The 25,911-nt window shown below is 41.6% G+C and overlaps 1 long non-coding RNA gene across 1 annotated transcript in view; it reads right to left on the reverse strand.

Moving 5' to 3' along the window:
• Window positions 1-6,466: 6,466 nt before the first annotated feature.
• Window positions 6,467-25,911, reverse strand: part of LOC309353808 — a 41,780-nt gene continuing 22,335 nt past the window's right edge. Inside the window, exons 2-3 of the long non-coding RNA XR_014162015.1 lie at window positions 13,569-13,648; window positions 6,467-8,265 (exon numbers count right to left, since the gene is read on the reverse strand). This is a non-coding gene — a long non-coding RNA (uncharacterized lncRNA). The remainder of the gene's footprint in view (window positions 8,266-13,568; window positions 13,649-25,911) is intronic.

Raw genomic sequence — 25,911 nt, forward strand, 5'->3', positions numbered from 1 at the left:
CTTCTTGATCTCTGAGTGGCTTTTGATGCCATTAACCATGACATTTTTCTTAATCACCTGGGTAAATGGGGAGCTGGTGGCACTACTTTTCAGTAGTTCTGCTTCTACCTGTGAAGAAAGTTCTTGATTAGTACTGGTGGGACAGTTGTCCTCATCCCTGGGCTACATCCCGCATGCCTTTTCAACATTTGAATTGAGGAGGGGGGAAATGTTTAGGGCTAAATTATGCTAACAACAACAACAACCACTTCCATTTCTCCTGATAAGGGAGCACGGTAGAAGCTTTTGACTAAATAGCGACTGGATGAAAGAAAATAAACTGAAATTCAGTCCAAATAAGACAGAAATACCAGTGTTATGGCTTTGACCATTAGTATTTCTTCTGTGCTGGGTGGCCTCATACTCTTGAAGTATGCCAAATGCCATTGCGTCCAAGTTGCCAGGAGCAGCCTTTCTGCCTTGACATCATAATGGGGCTACTTCTGGGCCCATCACTAGCCTGGGTGCAGACAACCTTCATAAGGCAAATAGAGTGTATCTCCATAGGTGCATCTGCATAGGCTGTGCATGTGGAAGGCTGCTTCTCTGTGTGGTCATATACCTCACCATGGATTGCCATCTGGATTTGACCCTGGGGTCTCCAGTTGTTGTGTCTCATTCTACATTAAAAACCATTCACAATCCTCGTTACACATTCTGCATGCTACCTCGTTTTAGCCAAGTGCGATGTAAAGTGTTTTGAGGGAGCCTATTTTAATATTATGCAACTTATCATCAGGCCAATCCTTTAAAAGTGCATTTAATACATATTGCATTATGCTGAGTGCACTCCAGTTATGTGTATAGCTATGAAAGCAATTGCTGACTCCAAATGAATAGTGAACTTACTGCTACTTCCAGAAAATGCTATTTACAGGGATAAACAGTCACGAGTGGACTCTCATGAATAAATTTATTTATCTTTTGTATTTCTAAATGCAAGTGATATCATACATGTTTCCTCTCAATATTGCAGCCAAGATGTCACTGGCATTTATTTTTTTAAATGCACAGTGTCATTGCCGCTATCATAGCTTACTCATGGCTGTTGAAAGAAAACAGGTTCCTGTGTCTCATCTTCCTCTATTCAGAGGGGTCGCAGCATGAGAAGTACCTTGGGATTTCCATCTGACAGATTTAAAGTGCTACACCAAATTTGTATAAGTTTCACTGCAAAAGCATAGTTGCCCTGATCAGATCTCCTGGTGTCTTTCTTGAAACATAAAAGCAGCCCATGGAGGGTGTCTAATAGTCCTGTTTTTGCAGGGAGGGGGACAGATGTCTGCACTGCACTTGTCTTTTCTCCTCCCCTACAAGAAGTGTTTGTGTCACAGGAGAGAGGAGGATTTTTTACTGGAAAGAGCATGCAAGGGAAAAGGTTTAACTCCTCTTTCCCTCAGTGGTGAAGCCCCAACCCAATATGAGGCTGCAGCTGCTTTTAAACAGTGAAATAACTGTTGGGCGATTAAATCTCAGATCTCCTATGTCTCAGCTTGCTTGGCCATTGAATCTGAGGATTAAAAATTCAAGGGGGCCATACTTTGTAATCTCACAATGCACAATCTCTCAACTTCACAAAGTAGGTTTTCATACCCTCCTGATCCTACAAAAACCTGCACACTTACCCGGGAGGAAGACCCATTAAACTCAGCGGGTCTTCCTTCTGAGCAGACATGGGTCGGATTGCACTGTTCAGTCCCCATTCACTCCCATGGAGCTGACGTCCATGCCAGAGGCTGAGGATCAGGATGCTAATTTGACTTCGGCACAAGTCTGTGTGTTTAGTTCAGAAAACACACAATGATACTACAGTGGACACTCGGGTTGCGAACGTGATCCATGCGGGAAGCAAGTTTGCAACCCGCAGCACCACATGCACGCTTGCTCAAGTCGTGATTCGGTGCTTCTGTGCATGTGCAAGTGCCGAAACCCAGAAGTAACCAGTTCCAGTACTTCTAGGTGCACAACCTGAAATCACACAACCCAAAACGTCTGTAACCCGAGGCATAACTGTACATGGTAAAATCCTGCTGGGGTTAGCATGAAATGCAGCAATTTCTGTTCCATTACCAAACAGTTTGCTATGCCGGCATGTATAAGGCAGCTGCCTGAAAGCCGGCTGTGTTCAAAAGAACTGAGGAAAAGGTCTCTTCTTGATGGTTGTTAGCCAGAGCTCCATCATAGTTATGCAGGCAGAAGGTTCAGTCTGACCTTGAGACATAGGTATTTAAGTCACTACTGTGCCATAAACTACTCAGTTGGCTCCATGCAGTGTAAGTTACACTTTCTGTTTCAATTCCCCAACTGAACAACTGAGATATCATCAGGACTGTTGTGGTTACAAATGTGTGATACAGATTGGTGTGATCTGGGGAGAGTCTAAACTCTAGAGGGTCAGATAAGGAAGCCTGGGGGGCTGCATTTTGCATGTAGGATGGAGGTACCCCACCCTGTTAAATAGGATTTATGAGGGTCTATCGTGGTGCAGTTCTCATTCCCTTGACGTCTGTAAAAATATCAATAAAAAGAGGGCTGACTGAAGTGTATGTCAAAATTAAATGCTTGTCAGGGATCTTACGGAACATAGCACTTTACTTAGATTTGTATAGATTAGATCACGTTTTTAATTGCTTCATGTCACACCCTAAACTTCTTAAATAAATTATAAGAAGGCCTCTGCTAATGGATCACATAAGAAGACTGCATGTATTGAATCTTCACTTACTGTTTCTCTCTAACTCATTTCATTGACGAGTTTATTTAGGAGATCAAATACATATCCAGCATGTGCACTTCATTTTCTGCAGTGATCATTTTGAGGACATTAAGTGTGATGGCATTCAGTGAACACTTAAGAAAAATATGATTTAATTAAGTAAAAGCTGCATGGGGCAAATGATAAGATTCTGCTGAACAAAAGCTAATACAGCATGACTGAAATGAAATACACAGAGCAGTAAGAGAGGAGAACACATAGACTAACCATAATAACAAGAGATAAAGAAGAGACTGATTGGACGTGAGCTAATTGTGGGATAACCAACCTCATATAACCAGCATGTTTAAGTCTAATTAATGCATAAAGAGCTTAATGCCATAGAGTAAGCTGTCCTGCCAGGCTTAGGTCACTCTCCCTCACCTTAGGAGGAAGGTAATCGAGCCTATAGTTCCCCTTCAGACGACCAGAGAAGCTCAATGAGTGAAGAGATTCTGAGTTGGTTGCTCCAAGCTCAGACCGCATGACTTTTACAAGCCATTCTTGTGTTCCTATATCAACAATTTAAAGACTTTCACCCCTGTAACGAAGCCAAGTAGCACTGCCTGTGTTTTCCAACTGCTGTATGGAAAAGCACATGAACCTGACCTTGGGAGAGTTTGTATGTAAACCATTTTTAACTTACCAAATGTGTAATCTGTCCCTGGTGCTGAGGGAAGAGGGAACTATTTTGGAAGGAATTTAGAAGGACACATACTGTATTTTAAAGGTCTAATGGCCTATATTTCCGTGCTTTACTTTGCTGCATGTTTTGTGATATTAAATCCCTGCTAGCATTCTCTCACTAAAGAGTACTTGCTCCAAACCTGGACCTTGGCATCCAAGAAATTCTCTTTTTACGTGTATCTTTCCTTGCCACCAACACTAATAAAGTGGGACAACCACCTGAAAAGGTCTAGTGGCTGGGAATGAATGGAGCGAAGACGGCTATTGAGGAGCTTAGGAAAACAGTGTTTGCCTCAAAATGGTTAGCTTTACAAATGGAAATAAAGGAGATTAAATTGACTGCTGAGAATATGGTAGGAGCAGTCAATACAAAGCAGGAAGGCAATCAAATTTGGAATGACTTGCATTGACTTGGAGCATGGGCAGATGAAGCAATTCAGCACAGAGAAGTGCAAGGTAATGAGCCTCGGGATTAGAGCAAGACTAGGAAATATATCTTTAATGGCCATATGCTTCAAAGCATTGAGCAGGAGTAGGATCTGGCGGCAGAGTTGGATACCACACTAAATACCCTTGGCACAGGACAGAGGATAAGTTAAAATGCAAATGCAAGCTCAACAATGGGAAGTATAAAAATATATTGGGCCAAATAAAACCTTAGCATAGGAACAATTCTAGCAAATGCCAGCGGAAACTGTAACAAAGCAAAACTCCAAAAGTCCAGCCGCTGCAGTATAATGTACCTGAGCTCAATCGGAAGTTGTGGGCCTGAATTTACACCAAACTGGAAATATTCTACTCAGGATGAAATCTGATAAAATCTTCTCAGGATAGAAGGCCTTTTAATATTCCTCGCATTTGAAACATGAAGTGGAATGGGTGGGTGGGTGGAGGCAGAGGGAAGGCAAGCGAGTGAGGGAATGGTTGAGCAAGGGAGGAGGAGGAAGTGGCAAGGCGTAAGACAAAGCTGCTGCCCCGCTGCTGATTTTATGATTTTATTATTCAATCCTTTACACGGCGGGGTTGCATTGCCGTTGCTGCTGTGTAAAGTAGCAGCAGCAGCAATGGGGCAGTAGCTTACTGCTCTCCTATAGGCTTGCTGCTCTCCGGGCACTCGGTGAATAGGTTTCCTGCTCTTATATGGGATTTGGTATATAAATTTTTCCTTGGCTTTTTTGCTGGCCCATATAGGACCAGCATGGATAGCTGGCTTGGGTGAATATTTGATGTTTCCTCCCTTTATGGTCTTGATTTATGGGCTACTACTAAAATGAGGCTGTATTTTAAGCCATATTTTAATTAACTATTCGTTTGTTGTTGTTTTTCTCTATTAAGTTTTATTGTAATTTATATTTGGTGTTAGCCACCCTGAGCCCGGCCCTGGCCGGGGAGGGTGGGGTATAAATAAATTATTATTATTATTATTATTATTATTATTATTATTATTATTATTATTATTATTATTTCAGCAATGAGAGAAGAAAGCCTATTCGCTGAGGCTGCCCAGAGAGAGGTGGCACTTGGAGCAGGAGAAGAGAAGGAAGAGAAGTCACTGCCCTGCTGCCACTTTACACAGCAGCTATGGAGACCCTGTTATGGAAAGCAGCAGTGACTTCCTCTTCCTCTTCCTCCTCTGTTCTGCCTGCAGCAACCACCTCAGTCTATGCTATTGGTGGGCTGGCTGCTTTTGGCCTAGTGTGCCAAATCTTTATCTTCCCCCAACCCCTGAGCCAACTTTGATGGTGATGTCAAGTGGCTGGGTTATCCTGCCCACCTTCCCCCCATGAGTGGGGAGAGGAACATACTAGTGAAGCAGACCCCAGAAGGATTGCACTCTCTCCTTATCAATCCTGCTGGCTGCCAGGCTTTGCTCCACCAGGAAACATGATGACAAAATTGTACTCAGCAGGACTGAGCCCTCTGCTCACCAGCTGGTAGGGGGAGGCACAACCACAGCTTCTGAAGTGGTCTGCTTTGCCAGCACATTCCTCACAGGGAGCATGCAGTCAAAGCAACATTCAGGAGCCAAACCCACCCATCAGATGATGTGGCCCAGTAACAGGTGGGCATGGTTTGAGGGAAATGGCCTCATGGGCCAACTTGAATCACAAACTGACTCCCAGGCAGGAGATTCCCAATTCCTGGTTCACTTTTTTCCAGGGACAGATTCAGCGTCAGAAGTGGAGATGGATTTCTCAGGTTTCCCCAGTTTCTCACTTTTCCAATCTTAAATTCAGTTCAGTTTGCAAACTTTTCTCTGAAAAATTCATCAGCATTTTAGTGCACATTTCTTTTAATAAATAGGTTTTGACCAATATACTGGTTGGCAAGTAATTTCTCCGATTGCAATGCTTTTTTAAATGTTATTTTCACCAATATTCAGTTCAGTTTGTCTTTTTATTCACACTTTCCCCTAACCAACACATTTTCATACACATATTTTGGATGGAGAACTGAGTCATGACATTTGGAGAAGTGGGAATTTTGAAGGATAGCTGCGTTTAGCCCACGTAATGTTTTGGGAAGTGTGAATTATGTAAGTTCACATTAAAATGCAAGCTGAATTCCCCCGCCATCTCTAGAAGGAAGTGTTATCAAACAAAACACTGCCATGGAATCTGATGCTAACACTGAAAACGCTGCTCTATTGAATTCTCCCCCCTCCTTGAAGTTTAGTCACACTTATCTGTGTCATTTTCTTGCCTTTGCTCCATATTGCTGCCATCGCTGCTGCTTCAAATTATTTCATAACTAACATATTCTTGTGTTACATGTTGTATAACAGCTACTGAACTGGCAGGAGTATTTGGTAAAATACAATGTCAAAGAAATAGTTAAGTTCTCAACTATTATTACAAGGTTTTCTGCATTTAAGTAATAAAAATGTTGCATCTGAGCACAATAGATCATACACTGAAGCACTTTAAATGTCTCATGGCAATAAATGTCATTATGCATTTCCCAGGAGAAAAAGCATGCACAATGTTGATAATGTAATAGCTTTTATTGAACCTTCCTATAAATCATCATGCACATGCTTTCAGGCCAAAGAGGTACCTTGGATACACTGGATAATACAGATTGAGTTATTTTACTGAAATCATGCTAAGTTCAAAGGAGCATCAGGCTCAGACTATTTTCAATGGACCCACTGCCATTTCTATGATTGAGCCTGCAGTGTTTGCTAAATTTCAATGCATTTGACTCACTCATGAGGTCAAGAACAAACCAGGAAATGCATTTTTGAATGTTCTGCATTGAGAATGGTAATAGAGAGCAAACATAATAAATTCTATTAAACTTTTCCTGTAAGGCATAATAGAGTATTTTTAGCTTTGCAGAAAACATGGCTGGCCATTTTTTTATTACACATTGTTCTAAAGGATCTAGCTTTAAATGTTTTTATCACTTGTATTTTATCTTGTTGGGTTTTGTTGTAAAAAGCAACTAACAAATGTAATAAATAATAAGAATTCATAAATGTGAATTTGCAGGTGTTCTCCGACAACCCGAATCGCAACCCTACTGCAGGTTGTGCAAAAGTCATCACTTATGGTAAGGATAACCCTTTCTAGAAGTTACCTGATGAACATAACAAGGGATGCATTTCATTCCACTCCAAGTCTTTCTTGTGCGTGAAATTTTGTCATTTTATGTTGGGCAGATTGCACACATTATGTTCTCTTCTTCATTCTCCATGTGACCCATCTGGCCCCGCTTCTACGATTCATGCATCCATGAATCCTTGGAAAAATAGATATGTGAGTTGTGCTCAGCTAATTCGGAGCCAGCACTGATGTCTATTGTTGTGGCAGTGATTTTCCTATATGATAATGAAAATCACTGGTCAGTTGTGGAAGGAAAGGTCTACTCTACCATTCAGATAATGGTTGCCCACATTGGATGATTCTTTTCCTTTAAAGAAGAGGGAAGCATGTAGCGGCCATACCATTGCACTCAGGTCATAAGAACACAGGAACAGCCTGTTGGATCAGACCAATGGCCATCTAGCCCAACATCCCCGAAGCCTCCAGGGTCTATTTGGGGACATGGCCATGACTGATGGCATGCAGAAGATAAAGCTTTGTGTGAACTGGCCCTAAGCTACTTTATGATCAGGTCTATAGGATAATGAGAATTGTCCATGGCCTTATATCCATGCAGTGCGCCATGCCAGCCCAATAGCCAAATGCTCAGTTTAGTTCTCAAGAAAATTTCTACTTATTTTGTGCATGCTTCTGTCACTTAAACTGCAGGTTTTCTGTTGAGGTTTGCTTTTCTAGGTCTGATGGTTGCTCACAAATCAGCCAGGTGTTTAGGCAGCAAATATGCTCAAGTTCCATGCAGTAGCCTAATAAAGGTTAATTTAAATGCATGAGTAAGACAGGGAGTCAGATTTACCAATATCCAGCTCCCTCGTGCCTCAAGACATCTGCATTTTATAAACGTTTTCAAAAATGTTTATCTTTGGTGTCCACACAGGTGGGCCATGCTAAGTGTTGCCAGAGATCGGCAGGTGGGATTATCGCACAAAATCTTCACAGCGTGGTGGCAAATCTCTACTCTTCCATAGCTTTCCATAGATTTATATATTGCAGAGCTTTACCAGAAGAAGTTGAATACAGCAGGGAACTTCTGTCTTGCGGTTGGTGCACGTTTTGCTCTCCATTCGTACACGGCAATTGTCCACACAGCAAATGTGATGTGCGGGCAGAAAGTTGGAAGCTGAGGAAATCTCTGCTCAAGTCTTTGCTCAGCCATGAAGCATTCTGGTTATAGAATGCCTGGTGAAAAGTGAATCATAAATAAGAATAAGAATAATTAATAATAATACAGTAGCACCAGTGAGTTGCTATCAACCTCATCAATCTCCCATGATCATTATGAGGAAAAATAAGATAACGCCTTCATGCAAGCAGGACTTCCCCTTCTGCTTCCGCAGTCCTAACCCTTGCAAACTCCTAAAGCAGATTTTGAGGGCATGTAGGGGATTGCAGGGAGAGATGAGTCCATTCTGCAAACAGTGCATGTTCTGGTGGGGGCTGGCACAATTGGATTTCACCCTGCTATCTTATCAATGGAAGACTGTGCTTAAAAATAGGGACCTGTGGTTAATTTTCTTTTTTCTGAACAACAGTCATTCTTCCCACTCTCCGATATTTGATTGATTTGTAGGTATCTCAAAGTGCAATGCTGGACTTTGTCTATGTGCAAACCCCCACAGCAGAACAGAAACATTTTAATCTAACAGTGTTCTGCTTTAATGAGGGACTGGACTTTACACTAAGCACCCAATGCTTATGGAACAGAATATGGAACAGATTTATTTTATACAAATCAGCAATATTTCACCGATTTCTTAACTCCGCTGCTATTTTCTGACCAGTCTCTCTGTCCTATCTTCCTCCCACACAGAGGGTCTGCAATGATGCCCTATTTCTGAGTTTAGGCATGCTGTGTAGCTCAAGCATTCACTAAAACAGGAAAACTGTGCTGAAGACGTGCCAAGAAAGTGTCCTTCTGAAATAGATTAATTCATCAAAAGAGGCACCACACTGGACTCCACAGCAAAATAAAGCAATGTGGCCTTCATTATTCAGACTTAGTTTTCAGTACCCAAGTTCTTTCTTGTTCTAGTTCCCACTGGCTTTGTCTCTATATGTAGGCTAATCTCTGCATTATGTGCCTTCAAAAGAGCTGGCAGAAATGTGAAGGATTTGAAGAAATATTATCCTTTATCTAGCACTCCTTTTGCTGCTGAAGGGTCCCTTGAGAATATATGACTCCTCTAGTTTGCCTTGCAGACCAGCTCCTTGAGTGAGACGGATTAACATACACTCATTTGCTCTTGTTTCTTTAACTTAATGTTTGTGACGACCCATTGTCCTCAAAAATGAAGATCGTAAATAATTTCATTCTCATAGTTGAGCACCATTTGATGGTAAAGTGGGATACAAATTGAGTGTATCCATCAATATAGCAAGCATGTCCTTATTAAAGTAACAAAACGTTTTACGTACCTCTCACCCTGCCTGCCATTACATCCAAAAATTCCACACTATGACCACATTCACACCATACATTTAAAGTTCTCTGGTGTCACTTCAAACAGCCGTGGCTTCCCTCAAATAATTATGAGAGCTATAGCTTCTTGAGTTTGCTGAGAGTTTTTAGGAGACCCCATTCCTCCCGAAAATGGTTTAGCAATCAATCCTTCTTCACAGGGAATTGTGAGACTAGATGAGTGTTTATTGCGGGAAATTTATAGTGTTTATAGTGTGGAAATTTAACAGAGAAAATAACTGGCAGACAAAAGGATGAATGCCAGTGAAGGAGCTCTTGAAGTGGTCTTTCCAAGCATTGAAATATTTAGGAGTGGGGGGAAGAAGCTGAGTTCTGTCCATGAATTCTCCAAAAAAGTTTGGAAAGAACCAGCCCATTCCAAACTGAAATGGGCAGATTTCTCCCATCACTACTCAAGTGTCTTCTGTAAAGAGATGATGAGTGCTAATTAACAAAAGTCTTTGCCTTCAAACTTTATAGTCTAAAATAAAAATGATGGATAGGTTCAGAAGCAGAAGTGAGGTGCAGCCATGGAAACATTAAAAGGCTCATTCAAAAGGTCTAGTTCTCTGAGCCCTTCAGACTGCATGATAAATTATTATATCTCCACTAAATTTCTGAGACTACCATGTCAATGTAGTCTGGAACCTTTAAAGAAAGGGAAGCAGAAGCATGGAAACAAATTAAATGCCACCAGATTTTTCATGTGTGCAACCTACTGTTTGACTTTGAACAAATGGAAACGTGTGTGACCTGATCAATCATAAAAGAATTGAAAATATTCACTTCAGTGGCAAAATCACTAAGCAGGCTGGTTGCACCCAGGGCATTTCCAGTTGCATCTGTTGGAAGCACACAATACCTATTCATTCCTAATTCTATTTTTGGAAGGTTGGTGGATGGGGGAGGTGAGCATTGGCTCTGCTGCCTCCACCCTTGACATCCTCACATTGAGCACACTGATTTGAAGGCGGGTTGTAAACATGTTCAGCTGAATGCATGTAAAGTCTTTCCTATTAGCAGGAACATTGCATGATCAGGGATCCAGATTGCAGAGATTCAGCAAAATGAGTTTACAGTCCCACTTCAGACGTACCCAATATGGGAAAATTGATAATGGATGGAAGTAGGGGACCCATCTAAATAGAGCTTCAGTTTTGGTAACTGGTAATTCCTTATTTTCTCCGTTTTAGAATTGCCCTTTATGTAGCAGTTTTCTATCGATGGAGAAATTAATACGCACAAACCATAATTTACACCCAATGAGCAATATAATGTTGGTATCAGATAGCACCTATCTAGGTTTTAGTCTACATTCTAATCAGATTTTTTTATCCCCCGTTGAAACTTTGTGCAAATGCCTTTTCAAATACTGACAGTGATTATCTGAAGAAGCATTAAGTTATTTTGCCTGTGAGCCTTCTGTACAAACAAATCCCACATTCCACAGAGTCTTCATGCATTTGTTTCTTCTCCCACTCCACCAACACTAACACTTACCAGCTATGTGGGCCTATGTGACACATAAAGAAAACAGAGATGTCAAGAAACGGGGAGGGAGGTGTGGGGGATCACCTAAAGATGGGTAGCTATGAAAGAGATAAAATTATTTCACAAGGTGGGGGGAGGGAGTGTTACCAAGGCTTTCATGCTTATATACAGTAAGGAGAAGAGATTGTTACCATGGCACCAAGAGAATTTCTGGCTTGTGGACACAAACACATATGTGAACATTTCCCGAGACAGTAACCACAGCAAAACATACATGCAAAATGGTCAAAACTTTTCACCATTATGCTTTTAACTGTTTTTTTATTTTGTTTTGTTTCAAGGACCCTCTTAAAATTTGTGATGTGGTTGCTACTGCCTTCTACTGCTTGCTACTGTTAAATTATGTAAGGAAAGTCTGCTTTAGACTGATTTCTTCAAACAATCCCTTGTGAGCACAGAGACAGCCATATGCTAATGAAGTTTCAGTGTGTCCATACTTTCTCATTCACTTCCATGGAACTGAGCAGGGAGAACAATCACTACCTTACGCATTGGAGATTTTTGAGGGGATGTGCTTGAGGGCACAATGAAACTCAAGGGCACCATGTTGGCAACCCCTTCATTAGAGGCACCACCTGGAGACTGTCCTGTTCCTATTCATTGTGATGCCTGGATAACTTTATTGACTATTTCATGTTGCATTTTACTGTATTCTTTGTATACGGCTCTGAGAACATTGGTGGAAAGTGGTCTTAAAATGGAATTACTAATAAGAAAACAATCATATAAGAAAACAAAAAGGGCTGAAAAACCAAGTCAGAGAAGCAAAACCTAAGAGTTCCTTAGAGGTCATTCTGAGACACATTTTCTTCTGTGTTTGTTAGCAGCTGTACTTGGGTGGTAAAAACGTGTCTGCTGATTAAATTTGCTGATGACTACAGATTGGGAGGCTTTGTCAGAAGAGATAAGCATCAAAAAATTACAGGATGAACCACATGAGTTACAGAAATGGGATTCCGTTCAATAGTTGTGACTATAAGGTCATACACTTGGGAATCAATAATGAGCACTTCAATAGCTGCTTGGACTTATCAGTAGGGAATCACAGAAAAAGAAAGGGAACTGTCTATCCCGGTTGATCGCAAGATGCCTATAAGGGCCACTTAAAGGAAAGTGAAAATCTAAGACATTTTTGTTGGCATGGCATTTCTGATAGGAGTACAGGAAATTACTCCTGTTCGTACAATGCAATTATATGGTTTCATTTAAGGATATTTTGGCAGATTTCTAATTTCTTTTCTGCATTTCCACATGGGAAAAGTGAGGGGGAAAGGGAGCTATTTGTAACTCTAGAGGCTCTAGGGGCCATGAAATGTTGAGTCTTGATACAGCTGGCTCCCCTCCCCTCTAACCTGTCCCAATGGGAAAGGTGAGAACCACCACTCTGAGTGGCAGCTGGAAGGGAACGTTAGCATAACATTGCAAGCCCTGAAGGGAACAATTGTCGGAAGCAGTATGATTCTGAATACCAGTTGCTGGGAATTACAGCATGAGACAGGGCCAGTGCACTCAGGTTCTGTTTATGGGCTTCTGGTTGGCCACTCTAGAACAGGATGCTGGACTAGATAGGCCTTTGGCCTGATTCAGCATGGCTCTTCTTATCATTGTGGTGCTTCACCCACCTTCCCCTTCAGTTACAACTTGAAGCGTCGCTCCCAGAAGATGGTGTCCCGTTTGGACAGTTGCTGAGGAGGCCCACAGGCTGATCTAAAGGGCCTGGTGCGCTGAATCCAGCCTGCAAGCTGTCAGCCCCCCATCCTTGAATTAGAGGATATATTAAAGATGCAGCCAGTCAGCTTGAGACAGCAGCAGCAGGGTGAGGTGTAGAAGTGGTTTGACTCAGTACAAGACAACTTCATGTTGATAATGTCAGGTTGTGGAATTAGAAATGGAGGAAAGAGAACCCTGAGCATAGTCAGAGTCTGGGATAATGCAGAGAGAAAGTAAAAGAGAAGGGGCAAAAGGGCAAGAGGAAAATGATTCTTGGTGGTATATGAAGCTTCACACTACATACTGTCAACTTTCTCCTTGAAAAAAAATGGTGCTGGAGATGAGGACTTGAAATCACAAGTAAAAGATGAGGGAAACGACAGTAAGAGTTTTATGTCTTATCTCTTGCTATTCTCTTCTAACTCAGTTTTGTAAGTACATTGATCAAAATCCAGAGGCTTACAATCCCTCTTTGGTAATAGAACTTCTCTGTGTGTGCGCAAAGAGGGAATTGCATTCACTAGTATCTCTGGCACATTCAACCAGAACCACACTGTGAGAAAGTGTAATGAGCCAAGAAGACCTCAAAGCAGTTGCAGATTTTTAGCTTGATCAATACACACACACACACACACACACACACACACACACACTCAAACTTACATACAGATAGGAACATATTGCAAGACCATCCAGCTTTGGGGTTTTGAACATGATCTCCTTGGGATTCCTGAAACACACTACAGTTCAGAAAGATGCTTACATTTCCACCCGGAAATGTTCTGACACAGTCCCCCTTCTGCAGCTTCATTTACCCTCTATGTCCCCTTTATTTGAAGATTGCTGCAAGCAAAGCAAAATGAAAATGAGTTTGATAGTGTCTGCTGCCGCTTTCTTTACATCCAGGCTGTATATTACATGCTGGCAAGATTAAAAAATGGAACAGTGTTCCTTTCTCATTACAATGATTCTAATGAAAATGATAAATGGGTTCAAATAAACTCAGTTCAAGTGACAAGTGATAAGATCTCCTGGAATGCTCTCTGAGACCCAATTCTGTGGATTCCATGATGCCATTATCTTCTTTGGACTGTAATGAAATTGGTGGTGGTTTTTAAAAGGCCTGTCCCATGTGACACACTCAAATTTCTCTGGGATGGTGTGATAATCTTCATCCAATCTCAGACTCAGGCCATCGGTATCACACAGCTGATGGAAAGCTGGAACTAGCATATCTCCACAAGAACCGCATATACTCAACAGGTTAAAATTATGACATGCAAATCAATATGAATAAGCAAATTGCACAAATAAGCAGACTGTGCAAATAAGCAAATGGTGCAAACCAGCAAACTGTGCAGATAATCAAACTTCAAAGTTACACGAAAGTTCTATAATTACAAAATGATTTTTGCACTGCTCCGCTGCTCTATGGTAGGCTGATACGTCAATCCCTTTCAAAGGTTCTTAATCATCAGCAGAGCTGGTGCAAAACTGTGTTGTGTTCTCAAATATTAAAGCGGTCAGGACCCACAGATGTTTGCTATAAGCACCTACCTCCACAGCTACCTACAAGCAAAGTCCTTCTTCATTTTGCACCTTGTATTATATGCATTTTACAGCTTCAAGAATTAAGGGCCATGAGGCTGGGTGTAGCATGGCAATGTGAGGATATTGTCTTCATGTCTCTAATGCCCTCCATTCTCAATAGTTGCCTTCCATTGAAGTTGAATGCTACATTTCTATATTCCAACCCACAAGTGTGGAAATCCCAGAAAATTTACAGTAGCAATGAACCCGTGGTGACTTCAAGGTCTTTGGCAGTTAAGGTAATTTGTTTTGTGAGACTCACCTCTTTAGCTGAACATATACAGCTTCATTCCATTTGGAATGGATCTATTTGTTGTTACAACTGCATATTCTGTTGCTGTAACTTGCACTGGGATCTTTCTGTGAAGGGTGGGTAAGAAGTCTTATAAAAGTAAAGGGAATCAAGTCCTTCTCTTACAAAGTCAATGTGGGGAGCTGTGTCTAAGCAAAATTTCTTCTCTTCCCTTTCCCCCAGGGCACTTTGGAGGGGCCCATAGGCTCAGCTCCCACCCCAAAATGACACAACAGCTTTGGGACAATATCTTTAAAGCACATTCAAAGCACATTTGCCCCCCTCAAAAACTTCTAGGCACTGTAGTTTTCGCATCACAAAGTTACAATTCCCAGCTACGCCTCACAATGTTACAATTCCCAGCTAACCCTTAACTGCAGTGCCCAGAATTCTTTGAGGAAGAGAAAGTGGGTCAAGTGTGCTTTAAACGTAAAGTGTGTGTGCTGCCAGAAGCACATTCTTTCTACCTCCGATCAGGGCTAATGCCTCCTCACTGTCCTCTGCTGGTGATGATATTCCTGCAACTGCAAGAGTAGGCTATTCCTCTGTCCATTTGGGATCACTGTATGTCTACATGCACAAGATTCATTTGACCTTTTTTTCAAGTAAGACTTGCAACGAAGTGTTGTTGGGTGAATTGCTCCTATTCAGCTAGTTAGCCATGTTTTCTTTCATGATACTACATTCCATGCCTTCTCACTCTTCCATCCACTGTTTCCCATTCTTTCCCTCAACAGGCAGATACTCAGCACTTCCCTCCCTTTTGCTTATGCATTCCTCCCCCCAAAGTTTATTTTTATTTTAGGGGAGTACTTTTGAAAAACTGGGGGAGGGGGTATCATCCAGATCTATTGATACCTTTCTCTTGTCCATGGATGGTGTTGCTTGAGCTACCTAAGAATTGGTACTCAGAGAACTCATTCACTATAAGTAAATGAAAAGGTAAAGGGACCCTTGACCATTAGGTCCAGTCGTGACCGACTCTGGGGTTGCGGCGCTCATCTCGCTTTATTGGCTAAGGGAGCCGGCATACAGCTTCCAGGTCATGTGGCCAGCATGACTAAGCTGCTTCTGGCGAACCAGAGCAGCACATGGAAACGCCGTTTACCTTCCCACCGTTTACCTTCCCACCTATTTATCTACTTGCACCTGGGGGTGCTTTCAAACTGCTAGGTTGGCAGCAGCAGGGACCGAGCAACAGGAGCACACCCCGTGGTGGGGATTCGAACCGCCAACCTTCTGATCGGCAAGTCCTAGGCTCTGTGGTTTAACCCACAGCGCCACCTGCGTCCCAATGAGTAAATATGCTAGGTTTATTTTCAAGCAGCATCATATCACATTTTCCCTCACTCCTTTCATACCCTGTAGGAGAAACTTTCATACCCTGTAGTTCACCTGGAAGGTTCATTCACCCATAGCAGGTGTGGGCAACCTTTGGCTCTCCAGATGTTGTTGAACTACAACTCCCATCAATGATCAAGGGCAACCAACATGAACAAGGCAAGGGAATGGAATGATTCCCCCGTGAAAAAAGGTTGCAGATTTTTTTGGACCCACTAGGTAATTTGAACTCTCTCATGAAGAGAGTCCTACTTATTTATCTTTTGTTTTGGGTCCAGCATAAAAATTGCTTGGTAGGAGGCATTTATGTATATAAGAAAAGAACTTCTCAAAAGAAAAAAAATCAAAGAGAATATTAATATGACACAGAATGTGATATGAGCGCATAACACAGAAAAAACACAATGGTAACAAGGAGAAAGATATTTCAAAAGCTTTCTAAGGATTTTAAGGAGCATGTCAAGAATTTCACTCAGCTGGTTTTTCTAAGCTGTCCCAAAGGACAAGATGAAGAGCAATTAGTATATTCCTACCTCAATAGGCACTAAAGTCTCCCATGTGTGCCTCTTCCTAGTTCCTGCTGGTTCACCGGCCATGGTTGTTCCTGGACAGAGATGTCATTGTCACAGTAATCCCTGCTCTGGTAACCTCTCAGCTGAGTGGTTGTAATATGCTTTCTGTGGAGCCATCCTTGGGCCAGTCACTGCCTCTCAGCCTAACCTACTTCATAGGGTTGTTGTGGGAATTATATGTGGAAGTGGAGAACCATGTATGACACCTTGAGTTCCTTGGAGAAACATGTGATATATACATGCAATCCATCAAAGTACACTGTGCAGGAACATGGGATAAAGCCGTTTCTGTGGTGGCAGAATACCCTCCTCTCTGAGATACAACTTGCGCACATATTTGCTCAGGAAATTTTGGTGGACTCATGGATAAAACTGGGACCAGTTGCAAACTTAATTAAATTGTCTACCGGCTTTGTTGTTAGAAATGTGTGGTTTTAATAGTGGTTGTAATTTTTCTCTCTCAATTAAATGATGTGTGATTTTATTTTATTTTTGTTGTGTTTTATATTGTAGTTCATCCTGATATTCATTTCATGAAAGAAGGGCTAGATGCTGAAATAGTAAATAAATAAATTTTCACAGCCTTGCAGGTAAACACTAACTTTCAAAGAATTTCTTTTTTTATAAATAAGTTTTATTCATTTTCCAATAAAAATATTTCAATTATTATCATATCATATCATATCATATCAAATCAAATCATATACACTATCACCGATTATATATTCTAAATTAAATTAAATTAATTTCCAGAGACTCCCCATGTTCTGGTTTCTAGAGGAAATGCCTTTTATTTATGTTCTGCTCTCTTGCTTGTTGGTTCCAATTTCAAAATTCTGATTGTCCATCTTCATCTTATCAATCTGTCAGTCTCTGGCATGTGACTCAAAATCTTGTTTTAACAGGTCTTTATATCAAATTAGCACCCAGGGGGCTTATATTCCATATTTTCCTTTTTTAGTTTATTTTGAAAAACAGTTGTCTCTCGGTGATCTCCCTTTGAAAGAATTTCTGATCAAGACTTTTCAATAGTGGATTTTTGACCTAGGAATAATACTGATTACCTTCCCTTTGAAATTTTCTGCCCCTACTTTGCTTCTATAAGTTCTCTTTTTTTGCCAGCATTTCCAAATAATAATGATCTCTTAAGTTCCACAAATAAGACTCTTGAACTTACATTGTATTTGAGCTTTCCTCCTTTGATCCCACTGTTCTTGGGATTGTTTCATTATTAACCTCATTTACTCCCCTCCCCCTCCATCATCTCATCTTCAGTCACTGTTATGGGCACAACCAATCAAAAAATGATTGCTCTGAATTAGCCATGCAATCTTAATAATGTCTACTAAGTTCATTGGAACATCATACTCCTAGCTAAATGGGGTTAGGATTGCAGCCTTAAACTCCTTATTTGATCCATTGTTATTTCTCTTGAATTCAACTGGGCAAAGTCCAGTCTTGCTTGTCCCTGACTTGCAAACACCGAGGTGATACAAAATAGCAAGCTAAAGAAAATGAAAACGGCAGAGACAAGAGGTCATAAGACCGAATCAAGCTTAAAATGAGAGCGAAACTAACTCATATTTTTATATATTTGTCTCTATATTCTTTGTGAGATGTAGGCCATTACATAAGGTAAAAATCAGTAAAGGCACATTTTATATACTGGGTGAAAAAATACCATAAGAAGAGTAAATTAAACAAAAGTGCATCGGCTTTTGGGACTAGAATGATTCTAGCCACATTATTCTAATATGTGGAAAGGTTAGAATTTGGTGACCTTTCTTTTTCATTTTGCATATGCAGAATTTTTGAGCATGCAGAATGTTTTCCTTGGTTAACTCCATGCCTGTCTTCCAAATAAAAATAATTCAGAGTTCTTTTCTATAAAGGGTCTTCTCATTCCACGGCTGGGAATGACTTCCATTGATAAGATCATGTTGTTCAGACAATCCAATACCATGTAGCTAATGGACGGGTATGTTACATCATGGTGCATGATGTCAGGGTATTAATGAATGTCAAGAGATCACTGACAGGCCATGCAATTTAAATGATTGATGAAAACAGATTTGTAGTTCTAAGGAGACAGTGAACATAAGCTGAAAAAGCAGATTATTATTCAGGAAAAGAAAGAGTGATTTGTTTAAAGTGTTGTTCCAGAAAATAGTTTGATAGCATACATGCACCTACACTACAGTTTTGAACTTATTTAAATATGGCTTGTCTTCTACCAAGAATTTTGAGAATAGCAGTTTGGTAAGAGTCTAGATTTTTCTCTGTTGAAGGTTCACAGGAAACTACAGATCCTGGACACGCTGGCTAAACTAGTTTGAAACCGGTTTAGCAGTACAATCCTATACATGTCTGCTCAAAAGCTCCATTGAATTCAATGGGGTTTACTAGCATGCTACTTAATTCGTAATGTGGGCACAATCCATGAGTGAATTTTAACTTATTTTATTGACTATGAGAACTATAAAACAGCAGTTTCCAATGAAGAATTCTTGCCTGTGTATCAACAGATTATAATTGAATAAGAGAATCTGAAAATAATAATAGATGTCTCACCTAATAATAATGTCTCACCTGACAAAACCTATTGATAAGCAAGAAAAAAGCAAGAGGTTTCTGATGAAACTAATAGAAATACAAATTAGCAGTGGTTTGGCTTTTTTTCAAAATAAGGAACAAAAAGGGAGATAAAAACTCCTTTCAGTTCAATAGGACAGGCTTAAAGTTTGGCCATTCTCTTTACTCACTAAATGTTTTTCAGAACCTTCTTCCAAGAAGGGAAAACTTGATCTTGCCTCGTGTGAAATCAGAAAGTACCTCAAACTTCTTCTCTAAGTGCTCTTTCCTTTTAAGCCAGTTTTTGAGAATTGGAAAATGTCAGAAAACATTCCTCATTTTTGTAGCTCCTCAATTCACAGCTCCGTATCCTTCAGAGTGAGATGCTGTTTTGTAATTCATAGCATCCTGACATGCAGGTGCTGCCAATTAGCCTAACCTGTAGCTTCCTATTTTCTTTCCCTGAGTTTTCTAATAGCATGCTCTATGACAATAAGGGCAAACTGTTCTAAAAATTAAATAAAGAAAAGGAATGTAAACAAGATGGAGGGGGGAAGGTGAAAGAGAGAAAAAAAGAGAGAGATTGGTGATTATAGTGGAGGGGAGGAAATAAAAGGGTAAAATATTATTCCCATGAAAACAGGTAAATCTAATCTCCTATCTCCGTGAACTTCTTGCTGCACCTATATCCAATTAAAGCAAAGCCAACAGGCAATAACAACACAGCACAAAAAGGAAAAAGAAAATGTATGATTTTATACTGCAAAGGAGGCCAGAAATAAGAAAACAGCTGAGCCATGGGAGGGGAGGAGGTAATGGAAATAAAGCTGAACAAGCTGAACAATGAAGCACAAATGAAAACCACCCCTTTGTCATGGGTGTGGTATTCTAATCACAGGGGATGCGGGTGGCGCTGTGGTCTAAACCACTGAGCCTCTTGGGCTTGCTGATCAGAATCCTCGCAAAGGTGTGAGCTCCCGTTGCTCTGTCCCAGCTCCTGCCAACCTAGCAGTTCAAAAACACACCAGTGCAAGTAGATAAATAGGTATCGCTGTGGCGGGAAGGTAAACAGCATTTTCATGCACTCTGGCTTCCATTACAATGTTCCGTTGCACCAGTAGTGGTTTAGTCATGCTGGCCACATGACCCAGAAAGCTGTCTGTGGACAAACGCCTGCTCCCTTGGCCTGAAAGTGAGATGAGCGCTGCAACCCCATAGTTACCTTTGACTGGACTTAACCGTCAAGGGGTCCTTTACCTTTACATTTTATACCTATTCTAATCACAACTAGGAAAGAACCAGGATGATTATAGCCACTCATTACTTTTCCAGGTGGGAAGCGATTGCAGCCACTCACTCTCCACCGCCATCCCTAGCAGCCAGATCACATGTGTTTGCCAACCTTTGGGGAATTCCCTCAACCAGCAGGATCAGAGGACAAGACTCCTTGCCAGAAAGCTAGCTTCAAATGGCCCAATCAGAGGCCCCACCTGTTGGGCCGTGCCTTGCTGGCTGGCTAGGCATTGGTTGCTGCCTTGCCCAGTCAGGGAGCATCGTAGATTGGCCTTCTTGGGGAGGCCATAATCCTTGGCAAGACCCTGAAGGAGTTCCAGTCTGGCAGGAGGATATACATGCAATGGCTGAGCCAAAATTCCACCTACATCTGCAATCTATAAAGTTGTGGCCATTTTCAATCCTGATTGTTGTCTGCTTGAGTTTGTTCTATCACATCTCACTTGGCCGCTGCCTAGGGGAGGGTGGCACTGGGACTGGGAATGCAAGCGCGCGCGCACACACACACACGAAAACCAAATAGCCTATAGATTGGAATGAATGAGAGTTGCAATATAAATGCGAGTTGCTCTGTCCTAATTCTGATTCACAAGGGGTTTCTGGGGAGGCTGGCTTTCAAAAAGAGGCTAATATAGAAACTGCTTTCTTGTGTATCCTGTGTAAATGTCCTGTCCTTTTTATCCTTGTTTAATTCACTTTACTATGTCACCAAAGGCATACATAAAGTCACAATTACCGGAGAACTTGTGTACACATTCCCTGCTGACACAAAAGCAGCAGTTTGCTAATAAATACTAATCTTTGAACTGTGTGGAGATTGACGTGATGCAGGGGCGCAAACGAGAAAGTGAAAAAGGAGGTTTCTTTTAAGGCACCTGTAATAGAAACATGGAGCTTGAGTGATGGCTAGGGAGGAGGAATCAAATGGAGAAGCTTCAAATGCTTGAGAAAATGGGCTTAAAAGGTCTCTGTCCATCTGTGCTATTTTTCATACAACAATGGATCCTTTCTGCTTGCGTCTGTAATGCAGGTCAAATGGAGTGCATGGCTGCAACTGTGACAGAGTGCCAATCACCCAAGGGCTGCTTCTCAGATACGGAGCCACACTTGTGCATGCAACATGTGAAGGGTTAAACAAGCAACTTTGTTTTGCCAGATGTCTGGATGCCACAACTGGCTTCCAGTTGCACTGTATAAAAAACACCTGCATGGCCATTTTCACATTACAGAGCATCTAGATTTTTAGACACGAGTGTGAAATGTAAGAAGCAGAGCTTATTTTCCTTGTGTACAGACATATTGACTTTTTAAGTGCCTTGCTAATAGCTGCTAAGGTGCCAAACTATGACAGCGTCTCAAGGCTCCTGTATGAAACTGTGTTTATGACATTGGGTGAGCTCTGTCAGGTTGTTAAATGTCAGAAAGGGAAATTGGATACTAGAATGAAACAAAGTCTAGCTGAGCTCCCTCACTTCATCTTCGGTTTCCCCATGTGCCACTAACATTCCTATTACATGAGCTGGTGTACTGAGGCTGGTGTACTAATATCAGCAAGCCTTGTTCTGTGAATTACACAGAAGAGACTGTCACTAATTTGTAGGAAGGATTCAGTTGTTGGCATTCATCTGTCTCTAGAGACAATGGAGTGCAGCTCTGGGAGTGAAGGCAAATCCTTGCACCCAAGTGACTTCTCTGGGGCACAAGCAGTGTGTATGGAAGTCCTGGCCTGCCTAAATGACAAGACCTCCCTCTTGGCCTTGCTGATGTGGTCCAAAGGAAAGCAGAACAATATAGTTGGCACCAGCTTGGCATACAAGGCACCATCTAACTGTCTTAGAGACTCCACTCTGGATTTGTGTAGGGTTTACTCCAAAGCGTTTTCTTCTCCCAAAGATATCCTGTAGGTCAGCAGAGTTTTAGGATCAGAGTTTTCCTTTTCCTAGATGGGCTACCTTCCCAGGTTGACGAGCCCCATCTGCCTTCTTGAACGTTGGACCCACTATTGGTCTCTTCCACTCAGTCTGCTGGAGCTTGTCTTCACATGCAGGGGGAAGTCATTAACTCACGGAGGGTCTGAGACCCATTGTCTATCCTCACTTGGTTTAACCAGACAGTCGAAGCCATTCCTGGGGTGTGGCCGCTGTTGCATGCTGACAGTTTCTAGGAGCTACAGGTGAGAACTGTGTGCAGGGTGGGGACCAGAGGTGGACAAACTACCCTAGAAGGAGTAAAATGTGTCCCGCAGCAGGGATAGTACCCCTCCCCTAACCTCCAATACACAATTGCATCTAATTATATACCAGCAAATGTAGGCTTCCACAATTACAGTGCATTAAAGTTCTCTGGCACAACGAACCCACTTTTTAAAAATAAATAAATAAACTGGATTTTTTGTGATGGGGAAATGCACTCGGAAGTGTGGAATAAGAATCAGCTGGTGGGAAATTGTATAAACAAATCAGAATGCCCAGTCAAAGAACAACAGACATCATCTATGTTTTGTGCAAACAAATCAGGATAAATATTCAGTAAATAATATATGGCATCTAAAGGTGCCTTAAGGCAATTCTGCTCTTTGCATAGGTGCTGGGGACCTGGCCCAGTGATTTCCCCCTTCCTCGTGTGTAGCTCAGGCCTGCTGAGCATAGATCTAATTCAAAGCAAGGCAGGAAGTCAGGAGAGTCTGGCAGACTCCTTAAATCATGCAGTACTATGGGCTGTTGAACAGCCACAGAGCAAGGAGCAGCAGTGCAACTGTTGACTGAGACACTAACTTCGATCCCCTATGGAATAGCCATTCATTCTCTCTGACTGCCTTGCTCTTGCTGCGAGGGGTAGAGGCAGGCCTTCCGAAATGGACGCCAAAGCGAAGCTAATGTGGCATTATAATTCTTTGTCCAGCTTTAGAAGATCTCTCGCGCAACAGTGAAGCAGTTTCAGATGTGCTGATGGCTAAAGATCAACAGCCGATTTCCCCACATCTTATGTGAGCTTAAGGCAAAACCTCTTCCTCCTTTTAATGGCAGGCATGTGGCAGAAAAGACAAGTAATGCTAAAGACGTCAATGGCCAATATAAGGATGGGTATCCACAGACTGGGGGAAACAGCCTTTACTCTCCAGTTTGGATAAAGGTTGTCATGGTTACCGAAGCAGCTATAGGAGACAATCAATCAAATCCACAAGCCTGGTTTGGGCTTGTTAGGAGAACTTCAAATTCAAAGTAAGATTAACTTCTGAACCAATTAATGGAATGACCACCCTGGAGAAACATCAGCAGCTACACATCTGGTAACTATAGCAACCTTGGACAGGTTGATATGAAATGTATAAGGAACTTATTTATAAGGAATAGGAATTTATTCTAAATCTTTAGTCTAGCAGGAACTGTTAGTCTCTTTATTAAGATTAAGCCTGTCAATAGCCTTCATGGTTAACTTGTTAATTCTTGTTTATTTAATTCACAATTATTTCTTTTGCTGCTACTTGAATATTTATTTATAATGTTACTTTGGCACCATTAAACACCCACACATTTCATTTATATTCAATCATTAAGGCTTTAAACCATTGTAATCTGCACATCCAGAAGTTGTAAAATATCTGAAACACCTTCTTGATCTTCAGAGCATCATTCCCCAACCTGGTGCCCTCCTGTAGTTTTGTCACTTTAGCCCCAGGAGCTCATGGGAGTTGTGATCCAGAACATTTGGAGGACTCCAGGTTGGGGGAAGGATACCTCAGAGGGTTGAGGAAATAACAGACACTCTGGGACATGGGTAATGAATCCTTGGAATATGGGCCACATCCAGCCAATGGCAAAATGACATCTAGCCTGAACCAGCGACTAGGCCCCCTGCTACTGCCACTGCTGTTGATGGCTTCTTGTGAAAAATGAGGCTCTTAAATTGTCCCAATGGGCAAGAGGGTAGTTACCAGACAGGATTCAAGAGGGCAAATATTTTAAACACACCAGCAGAAGACCAGAGAATGCATTTCAGTTTATAAAAGATATAAGCAGGGTTACATCAAAAAGAAATCGGCAGCAGAAATACAGGAATGAATCCTGCGGAAGGGAGGAATAAGGAACAATGTATGCAAATAGTGATTGTAAGGAAAATAAAGTAGAATATGAGTAAGCAACTATGAAACTTTACTCAGAAGAACAACATGCAAGATCAGAATCTTTAACTATTAATTATTGCTGAAAAGGTAAAGGACCCCTTGAGGGTTAAGTCCAGTCAAAGGCAACTATGGGGTTGCATCGCTCATCTTGCTTTCAAGCCAAGGGAGCCGCTGTTTGTCCACAGACAGCTTTCTGGGTCATGTGGCCAGCATGACTAAACCACTACTGGTGCAACGGAATACTGTGATGAAAGCCAGAGTGCATGAAAATGCTGTTTACTTTCCCGCCACAGCATGACTAAACCGCTTCTGGCGCAATGGAGCACTGTGACGGAAACCAGAGCGCACAGAAACACCGTTTACCTTCCCACCACAGTGGTACCTATTTATCTACTTGCACTGATGTGCTTTTGAGCTGCTAGGTTGGCAGGAGCTGGGACAGAGCAACGGGAGCTCACCCCGTTACAGGGATTCGAACCACCAAACTTCCAATCAAGAAACCCAAGAGGCTCAGTGGTTTAGACCACAGCACCACGTGTATCCCCAATTATTGCTGAATTGACCCACCTTAACTCCCCCAGCCCTCTGGTTAAAGCTTACTGCATTATCCTGGTTCTTCCAACAACATGGCATTTTAGTTTCACAGAAAAACATAACTCCCAATCCGGAGTGAAATTCCAGGAATCTTGGATGTATGTCTTAGCTACATGCTACTAGCATTAGATGCGTGTTATGATTACAAATCAGGGAGTGCACTGAATCTTCATTACATTGTAGTGTGTTCCTTTGAAAACAGGTACAGGGGGTGCTGGCACCGGTGGTGTATCCACACGCCTGCCCAATGACATTGCAATTGCTGCTTCCTCCATCCTTCACTTGGGGCATGTGCAGAGAAGAAGCATAACCTAATCAAAAGGAGGCTTTTCAAATGTATCAAGTAAGCACTCCCACCCTTGCGGACAGCAGTCTAGACTGAAAGCAGCATGTTGAGTTGGTAGAGAATGAATGATTTTGGATTGACAAAAATGGCATTGAGTGTACACAACCCAAGAAAGCTGTGCAGAGGGATTTGGGATGATGATGATGATGATGATGATGATGATGATGATGATGATGATTTATTATTTCTACCTTGCCTATCTGGTTGGTTTTCCCCAGCCACTCTGGGCAGCTTCCAACAAAAGATAAATAATACATTAAAACATCAGTCATTAAAAACTTCCCTAAACAGGGCTGCCTTCAGATGTCTTCTAAATGTCAGCATGTTGTTTATTTCTTTGACATCTGATGTGAGAGCACTCCGCAGGGCGGATATGAGAGTTCA

Source organism: Podarcis melisellensis (genome assembly GCF_964234715.1).
Source record: "Podarcis melisellensis genome assembly, chromosome: 1".
Lineage (NCBI taxonomy): Eukaryota > Metazoa > Chordata > Lepidosauria > Squamata > Lacertidae > Podarcis > Podarcis melisellensis.